Source organism: Vombatus ursinus, unplaced genomic scaffold, assembly GCF_900497805.2.
Source record: "Vombatus ursinus unplaced genomic scaffold, bare-nosed wombat genome assembly UNPS02014773.1, whole genome shotgun sequence".
In the NCBI taxonomy this organism is placed as follows: domain Eukaryota; kingdom Metazoa; phylum Chordata; class Mammalia; order Diprotodontia; family Vombatidae; genus Vombatus; species Vombatus ursinus.
The window spans coordinates 15559501-15569763 of NW_020954551.1; positions in this window are offsets into that span (position 1 = coordinate 15559501).

Sequence of the window (10263 nt, forward strand, 5' to 3'; positions counted from 1 at the left end):
CATCTCTCCTCCAGCACCGCTCATCCGGGGCGGGGCTTCGGAGCGGGAGTTCCTGTGGTGGCTAGGGGACGGCATCTTGGAATCATACAGATACAGGTTCGAATCCCGCTTCCCGCTGTAAAGAATTAACTAGCATTTAATAATTCGGAGATGGGCGGTGTTGCCTAGCGCACAAAGAGCCGCCCCTCCGACACCTAGTGGCTTCGTGATCCTCAGCAGTCTACTTAACTCTCAGTGCTCCACGGTGCAAAGAAGTGGCTACCTGCCTTGGTAGAGAGAGTTCCCCTATGATAGAGAGGAGGGCAGATTGGGAAAGGGGGTAATCAGAAGCAAATACTTCTGAGGAGGGACAGGGTCAAAAGAAAGAATAGAATAAATGGGGGGGCGGGATAGGATTAAGGGAAATAGAGTTAGTTTCGCACAACATGTCTACTATGAAGTGTTTTGCATAGCTGCACAAGTATAACCTATATTGAGTCGCTTGCCTTTTCAATGAGGGTGGGTGGGGAGGGAGGAAGGGAGAAACTTTGGAACCCAAAGTTTTAAAAACACATGTTTAAAAAAAATGTTTTCACATGCAACTGGGAAATAAGAAATACAGGAAATGGGGTACAGAAACCTATCCTGCCCTACAGGAAAACAGAAGGGGAAGGGGATAAGACAAGGGGGGGAGAGATAGAAGGGAGGGCAGACTAGGGGAAGGGGCATTCAGAATGCATGCCATCTTGGGGTGGGGGAAGGGGCAAGATGGGGTGAAAATTTAGAGCTCAAAATCTTGTGGAAGTAAATGTTGAAAACAAGAAAGTAAATAAAAATTACCATTAAAAAAAAAAAAGAAAGCGTTCCCCTGCCTGGGAGTTCCCTAAGCCACTGAGATCAGGGAGGCTAGTCACTATCACTGTGAGGCAGGCACTGCCAGCTTACAAAAACAAAAACCAGTAGTTGCTGCCCTCCAACAAAAGCACACCTGTAAGTAAATGCAAAATCATTGAGCAGTAAGTCAAGGCACCAATAGCAGGTGCCATTTGAGTTGTATGAAAGGAGTTAAGAATTCTAGGAGGTGGAGGCAAAAACTAGGTTCCCTTGACTACTCACTAGCTGTATATTCACAGGCATTCTCACTTTCCTCTTCTACCTGTAGTACCTACCTTGCAAGAGTTGCTGTGAGGGGCAATAAGATAATTCATGGTAGAAAGGAAATGATCCTGGTCCTGGGTTCAAATCCCTGTTCTCCTGATTACTACCTGTGTGTCAAGTTACTTCACTTTTCTTGCATTCCTGCCTCATCTGTAAAGTGAGAGAATTTGGCTAGATGACCTCTCAGGCCACTTCCATCTCTAAATCTATCACGTAAAATGAGATGGTGTGACCACACTGGACAACTCGTGAAGTCTCTTCTAATTCAAAATCCATTGTTCAATGAACTCTTCAGTTCAAAATTGGCAAGGCCAAACCATGATTGTTCAGTGCACTGTTGGGAAGAGGTTTTGTTCTCAGGATAAATTATAGAAAAAAGAATTTTAGGAATAAGGCAGGGAGGGAAGGACTGACCGTTGAGGGCTCACTCCTTAGAACGTGCTCAGATTTGTCCTTCCTGGTGGGTCTGGAACATGTGCATATATTCCCTAACTGGTTCTGATCCAACCTATGAAACTTAGAAGATTGTTTCCAGCCGTGGGGGACCGAGAGGCAGTTATTGGGTGAGGATGAAAAGTCTTCTAATTGACTACAGAGGGAGAGGAGCACTTGGGAGACAGGTGCTATGTTTGAATACAAAAGGGATGACTTGCCTTTTTCTCCTTCTCTTTTCCTCCCCGGAATGGAGTGAAGCCAGGACTTCTGTGAACTTCTAAGTGGCTGCTCCCTCTTCTATCTGGCTGCCAAGCGGCTGTGAACACAAGGCAATCCCATTTCTTTTGTTATTTCCTGATCTTAGATGGATGGGTGTTCTGAAAGGAGAGTTCCCAGGTGACTGTAAGTTTGGAAGTGTCAAAAGTTCAGTAAGAAGTCACACCAAAGGATGTGGCAGTGGCCACTGGAGTGGGAGTGGCCAACCACAGAGGAAGTACCTTAGGATGGATGTGGAAAGAGAATAAGAATGTCAGTGGCTTTAGGGATCATGCCCCTAGTGACAGGGAAGTGTTGTCTATAGACTGAAAGAGGAACAATTTTTGGAGTCCGGCTGAGAGCTAAACCTAAGGGGAACCTCATGAGGTGTCTGCAAAGTGAGAAAAAGACTTTCAAGGCAAGAGGTTAAGTGTTCCCCTTGGCCACAGGTGTTCTTTACACCAAGTTCCTCACTGCCATTGTCCTTTAAGCTTAACTCTCCCCAAGGACCTTGGGTTTTTTGGTTGGTTTTTTTGAAGGTCTAGTTCTTTACTTTGAAAAACATTTTGTTTATTGCAAAAACACTGCCACTATTACTTTCTCTTTCTCCAGACTGCCTCCTAAAAAGACCACACCAGAAGAGTGCACAATTCTAAACCAATATTTAACAGAATGCAAACCAACTTAGACCTCATAGAAACCTCACCAAAAAAAGAGAATCAGCAGTAGAACAGCACTCAGTCAGCCCCTGTACAGCAGAAATCATTAAAAGCCACATGACAGCAAATAACATATAGAATATTTTTTTTAAATTTAAGGTTTTTCTAAGCTATTCATTATTTCTCCAGTTCTAAGTGGAGCACAATGAAATCATACTTTTAACAGCAGCTTTGGACCTAAGAAAGGCTAATTTGATGAGTTTCCCTTGGCTGGTTAGTGGCCAAAAAAAAAAAAAAAACCCCAACAAAAAAACCGTTATTTTCTTTAAGAGCTAGGGTAGACACAGGAGTAGACACCTCAACTTCTGGGGCACATGATCCATTCTGTGAGTAAGTAGGGAAAAAGAAGGTGATTTGGCCATACAGAGCGAGGCCTTGTTGTATAATTTGGTCAGTTATGATTGATAAAAAAAATTTTTTTAAAGCTAGTCCAAGATACCTTAATGCTAAAAGGCCTAAGGAGAACTCTTTTGGGAGCAAATCCTTGGAATGACCTTTCTGGTTTGATTGGTACTGGGTACAGAACATTGAGGTTTCCTGGGATGGAGTGTTTCCTTAAGCTATGTTTAGCTCTCAGAAAGGCTGATACTACTTTCCATTTTTTTGGAGGGAGGATGCTGTTTATGCAGAAAGAGTTATCCCAAAGTGAGAAGGTGATTAGATATGTCTAGGAGCTGGGAAATTATGTGGAATATTTGGCAAATGATTAATACTATGACCAAAAAAACATTATATATAAACATATATATCATGCATATATATATATACATGTATACACACGTATGTGTTTATTATACCATATGCTTGTAAAGACACTCTTGCATTGTGCTCATGTTCCTTTAAATGCTGTTTCCAAAAGTGCTCAATCCCCCAAGTGGAATCACTAGAGGAAGAAAATAAGCATTTATTAAGCACCGACTATGTGCCAGAGACTATGCCAAGCACTTTACAAACATTACTTCATTCGATCCTTACAACTTCTTGGGAGGTAGGTGCTATTTTTACCCCCATTTTAGAGTTGAGAAAACTGAGGCAGACAGAGTAGGTGAATTGCTCAGGAAGGATCACACTAATAGGAAGCACTCAAGAGCAGATTTGAACTCAGGTCTTCCTGACACCAGGCTCTATCCACTGAGCTACCTGCCTCTTTAAGAAGAGAGCTGGAGCAATAAATTTGGTGAAACTGATATAAGGGGCATATTGAGGTTTGCTTCAGGAAAGCTGGCATCCTACAAAGTCAGTCTCCATAGGAGGAAAGTGAGTGGGGAAGGGTGGGTCAAGGCAGTTTCTAGATCTCATGAAGGTCATGCAAAGCCTTTTCTTTAATGCATTTCCATTTATAGAGAGGCCACGTCATTGAGGCTTTGGTCCAGTTCCTTGCTGATGGCCTTCTACTTCAGTGTCTGAACACGCTCCATCTCCCAAATCATCAATTGTTGTTTCTAGCAGACCTTTCAGCACACTCAGCACTGGTTTCTGCCTCCTTCAGTATGTCAAGTAGGATCTTTATCTCCTCCTCATATTTCTCAGAATACTTTTCTTCAGCAGCATTCAGGCAACTGAGGTTCTGGCCCATTGATCCAAACTGCTCATTCATCTCCCGGCAATGGGATTTAACCAGCTCCATTTGCTCCTCTGGGTGATCCAAGTCCCACTAAATGATCACTGGCTTCAGAGTTACGTCCTCATACTTCCTGTGTGCTTTCTCCGAGCCGTGCTTAGCCTCTTTAGCCTTGGTTTCCAGAAGATCTGTTTTCTATTCCTGTATCAGGACCCGATTTTCAATGACTTACCTCAGCAATGTCATCAGCTATTTTCTCTACCTCTTCTGGCTTATGCAGGGCACAGTCCAACTCCAACTCAACTAGGTGAATCCCATTTCAATTTCTGCTTGAGCAGTGCCACTCTCCTCCCCAGGGAACTTTGGGGAAAATATAATAACAACAATAATGATAACTAACACTTAATAGCACTAAACTTGTGCCAGGCAGTGTGCTAAGCACTTTACAATTATTATCTCATTTGATCCTTACAATAATACGGGGAGGTAGATGCTACTATTATCCCCACCTTGTAGATGAAAAAACTGAGGCCTACAGAAGTTAAGTGACATGCCCTGAATCACACAACTAATAACTATCTGAGTCTGGATTGGAACTCAGGACTTCCCGTTTTCAGGCCCAGTGCTTTATCCACTGTGTCTCATGCCCCATTTTAGGGTCATTTTTTGTCACTACTATTCTCCCTAAATATCCTCAGTAATTTTTTTTTAAAGCAATGGAGTTCAATAAATTCTGACTGATAATGAGAAGCATACCAGTAGGGGCTCAGTAGCTACAGTATTTAACATTCCTGGTCTCTTAAGGTTACCACTATAATCCTGAGGAAAGTAATAGTTAGCTGCTTTCTGGGGACCCAGCCTGTGACTGAGAGTGCCTAGTTGCCTGACAACTAGGTGATGACATGGCTAGAGGTTTGGAGGCAAGCCAACCTGAGTTCAAATTTGACCTCAGATACTAGGCAAGTCATGTAACCTCAGTTTGGGTTGCTATGAAGATCAAAGGAGATATTTGTAAAGTGCTTGGCAAATAATAAGTATTATATAAATGCTTATTCCCTCCTCAGTCCTCCAGTTGACGAATTATTCTAGAGGAGGTTCTACATAGGACCAATAGGAAAGAATTTTGGATTAAGAGATCGCGCAGTGCAGGACAGATTAGGATAGAGACTAGATCTGGAGCCAGGACTCCAGTTCAAATTTCGGCTCTGCCACTCACAGTTTGTATGACCATGGGCAAGTCACAAGCTCTCTAGACTTCTGTTCCTTACCTATAGAATGAGAGGATTGGGGGTGACCTCATGGTCTGTTCCAGCTTGTAAAAGCTCTTTGAAGGGAAGGGCTGTTGTATTTTTGTCTTTGTATACTCAGAGCCTGGCACAGTTCCTGAAACATCAGAGGCACTCAGTAAATGCCCCCTCATTGTTTCATTGATGGCTGGATCTAATCCAACTTCCCCCACCTCATCCCTCTTTAAAGGCAAGGGAGCATAGTGGTAGGAGGGTACCCAAACCCCAGTTTCAACACTTACTCTGTGATGTAGAGCAAGTCACTTCATCCCTCTCCCCATTTCACCCAATCCCAGTTGTATTATCCTTTAAATGGGAATAATGGTACTTGTATTGCTTGTCTCCTCAGATTGCTACGAGGAAAGAGTCTTGTAAACTTTAAAGAGCCATGCAAATCTGAACTATCATATATATATACATACATATGTATCTATATCTGTCTATCTATCTATCTATCTATCTATCTATCTATCTATCTCTATCAATTCCTCAGCTAAAGAAACTGAGGCTCAGAGAGTAGACATAGCCCCTTGGTCTTGGAACATCTTGAGTCAATGCAATGTTATTTTGACTAGGGACACCAGAGTTACATCATCTGAAATTTGACACCAGTGATGGGAATTTGATGCCTGAAATGGAAGACAGAAATCAATGCTCTCTGTAAGATGATATATTTAATACCACTTAATTTCTTAAATAAACATTTGATTCAATTTAATGAGCATCAACTGCGATTCTACTAGGTACAGGGCACTCTGCTAGGCATTAGGGATGCAAAGACAAAGCCTCTGCCTTCAAGGAGCTTACCTTCTAATAGGGGGCTGTGCCACAAAGATAAGGAAAAAATTAAGTTTTTTCGAGGAAGAATGGTTTCATTTTTGTCTTTGTATTTCTCCTTTCCCGGTGCCTAGCACATTGCTTGGCACATAGCATATACTTAAAAAATTCTTGTTGACATTGACTGATACGTAACAAATTGAGTCAAAGAGAAAGAGCACCAATAATTAGAAGGATTAGAAATTATTTCAGAGAGAAGGGAGGGAGGGAAAGAGAAAGAAGAGTGAGGGGACAGATTTTGGTTTAGTATATTTATTGTTTTCTAAAGTTCCTTCTAATTCTAACTTAAATAATCCTATGACCTTGATTTGTATCAAATAGAAAGGAGCTAGTCAGGGAGGCTGCCTGACTTAGTGGATTGAGTGATGCCTTAGAGTTAAGAAGACCTGGATTCAGCTCAAGTCTTGCCTCAGGCACATTCTGGCTGTCCGTAACTTCTCAGTGCCCAGTTAACCTTTCAAAACTACAAATTACAGGCCGGTTACAGATAAGTTTTAGTAGAAGGAATTCTGAGTTTCCTTATCAAGAGCTTCTTGAACCATTGAAATCACAGGGTGAGGGTGACAGAGGGAGACTCTGCCCGGCAGGCAAGGCCAAAGATAAGGATGAAAGGCCAAGAAGAGGCTACCTAGAGTCCTTGGGAAACAACTAGGAAAAAAATGAGATGAAGCTAGATAGTGATTAACTCAGACCCCTCCTCCAAAGCCAGTCAAATGTAGGCAAATGTCCTGCTCTTTGGTGTTTGAATTTGGGAGGTTTTTTAGTTGTTTTTACTTTCATAACTTTCTCATTATCAAAGCCATACTTAACCAATGTGTAGTTCTCGCTTATATCGTTATCCATTTAAACATTACCCCAGGGCCTCGAAAGCCCGGATTTATAGTTGATACATCACAATCCTCATAGTTTTTAAAGACAATACCATCCTCAAATGAGACATACTATGTTAAGTTATATACCAGTACTCCACTGGATGCCTGTTCTCCACCGTGTGGGTTCTCCCTCCGGAGAGGAAGATTACAGTCCATCCATGTGTGCTTCTGTCCTGGGACTTTAGTGCCTTCTGCTTCCTTTCCTGTCTCTCAGCTGCCATCATTTCAGAAGCAAAAAGGGGGCACAAGACTGGGAGCCATTTTTATATTTTTCTTTGTTTCATGGGTTGCCTTGGCCAAATAATTCATTGCCAGGTGTCCAAAGAATTCATCACCAAGTGTCCAGCCTGATAAAGGCTAATAGGTGATAAAGCCTTTGTGTTCTTAGCTCACCTAGTTCCCCAAAGGCAGACTCTGTGAGACCCTGGGACTGTAATTGAAGCCTTTCAGACTAGGTAAGACCTCCAGAGCTTATGGTCTCCTGTGAAAGCTTGCCCATAATAGGTGCTTAATAAAGGTCTATTGAATAAATTAATGATTCCCAGCTCCTGGCCCCTAACATGGGGATTCTTAACCTTTTAGTAATAGGGACCCCTTTGGGCAGTCTGGTGATAATCCTCTTGTCATCCCTTGCCCCAGCACATCTTATTTTTCCTCTCAAAAGTTTTCTTACTTTCATCTCTTTTTTCAGAATCACAGCATTTAAGACATAGAATTGACTCCAGCTGCCATCTGGTCCAACTCCTACCTGAAAAGTAATCTTCTCTATAACACTCATCCAGCCTTCGCCCCAAGGCCATTAATGAGGGACTCAGGCATACATTGTTACATAGATCTAATGTGGTGTTTTGCTTAGTTATACTTTCATTATATTTTCATATTGCTGCAACTGGGTTTCAAAGCACACCAAGATATTTGTGAGGGAGAATATTGATATACTATGCATATGCCTTAATGAAGGATGGCATTGGTGTGAGTGCTTGAGAGAGAAGTGATATTTCTTAGTTCTAGATTCTCTTCTGGGCCAACTCTCGACATTTGAAGAGAGAAAGACTTTGAAAGATGGAGACATATAGAAGAATCTGGGTCCTTAATGTGCCTCATGATTTCCAAATTGCTTCCTTAGAGACCCTGAGGAATTTCCTTTTGGGTGAGATGTAGACACCACAATTAGAACCTCTGGATTGAATTGAGATCTCATTTTCCTCCCATCTAAATAACTCATTTGTTCTGTATATTTTCTAATACAGTCTAATCCAGAGGTTTGCAAATTATGGTATGGGAATTAAAATTGTTCAAACTATAATAAAAGAGACTGAGATGGAGCTCTGAACCAATGGCACTTTATTAAAGGGTTCCTGGTTCCCTCTAATGAAGTGGACCTCAGATCTTCCTCATGATCTGAGATGCCCTCTTCTTCCAGTACCTTTTTTTATAGGGTTTGATGCCCAGATATGCAAAAGAGGCATGTTAAAATACAGACTCTCATTGGTTGATAGACCTTGTTCTTGAGGGCCAAAAATGACATATTAGCAAGGTGGTCACAGGTTGGGTGAAGCATGGGACATCTCCACTGACCATGGGGTCATAAGATGGTCACTTGCTCATCTTGGACAGGAGAGAGAGGTCTGGAGACACAAAAATAAATTGGCGGACTTTCCAAAGCATGAAGACATGGAATTTGAGTAAAACAGGACAGAGATAATCTTTGTCGGCATGCTTGTGATTGCACAAGTGAGCCTCATAACTTGGTAAACAAGTAGTGAACATTACATTAAAGTTTGAGGACCACTATAAGAACCTATCTATCCCTATATGATTTATGTAGAATATCACACTGATTAATACTGATTGGGATAGAGTAGGGGTCCACATGAATTATTTCTCACAATGGCCTATGGGCCAAATCTTGTTCCCTGCCTGTTTTTGTATAGCTCCTGAACTTAGAATGGTAAGATGATTTTTAAAAAGAATCCTTACCTAGCAGGCTGTACAAAAAGAGGCAGTGATTCAGATTTGGCCCAAGGGCCATCATTTCCCACTCTCTGATCTAATCTGTGTGACTTTTCAAACTTCTGTTTGTTATCTGCTTGAATAAGTGGCTTTGCTAGCTATTCACAATTTATGATGGTCTTCTGTGCAGCCAGTGTTTGGTGGAAAGGAACCAAGTTGGACAGTAAGCTTGGAGTACCCTTCCGCTTCAAGTGGCTTTTTGAGTCTATTGTACTCCTAGACCAGAAATATTTCGGTGGGCAGATAGGTGTAATTCTATTCCTGGTAGTCTGGGGAAAGAATGCCCAGCCTGGCAGTGCTTGGGGCTGGCCTTCCTCTCCTCTCCCACCTTCCTTCACCCCCAGCTATTGTGCAGGCTTTCTTCCTCTCTTCTGGGATGGTCTAGACCTCAGATCGTATCTGTCAATGCCTCCCATGAACCTTATTTAGACAGCCCACGTCGACATAAATGTCTTACAAGAGCATCTACCCACCTTATATCACGAAGAAATAGACTTCCTATTCTTCTTTAAATTTGCTCTTTGGTAATATGCAGAAAATTCAATCATATTTCTGAACAAGTTTAGCTCTGAAAATGGAGAAAATATTGGAGCTTGTCTTGAATGTTTGGGCCCTTTCCATGTCACAATGAAAAGGACCTGATAGAAAAGCTGAAGGGAAGGTGTTGTTTGACCGTGGCCTGCAGGCTGCTAATGGACATTTCATCACCAGGGTAGCATTGGGTAAGTCTCAGCAGAATCTCCAAAGCGTAATGGATGTGCTTACCTGTCCTCAGCTTGGAAGTCCTCAGCTTCCCAGAAAGCCTGCCTCTGGGAATGGCTCCATTCGCATAAACAGGCAGAGACCTCAGAAAGACTCACCCCAAAGGCTGAGGAACAGGTTTTGAAGATCAGTTTAGCCTTCTCTCCCTTTTCAAATTCTTTGTATATATTTTGGACTTACTTGCTAAGTGTACCTGTATCCATGCAATAGAATGTAAGCTCTGTGAGGGCAAGGGCTGGCTCCTCTTTTTTGTCACTGTACCCACACACTGAGCACAGTGTCTTGCTTTGCAAGGGCTTACTCTATTCTCATTGAACCAAATTGATTAAAGTGCTGTAGAAATATGTTATTGTTCTTCTGTCTCACCTTTTCCTTTGTAGACATGA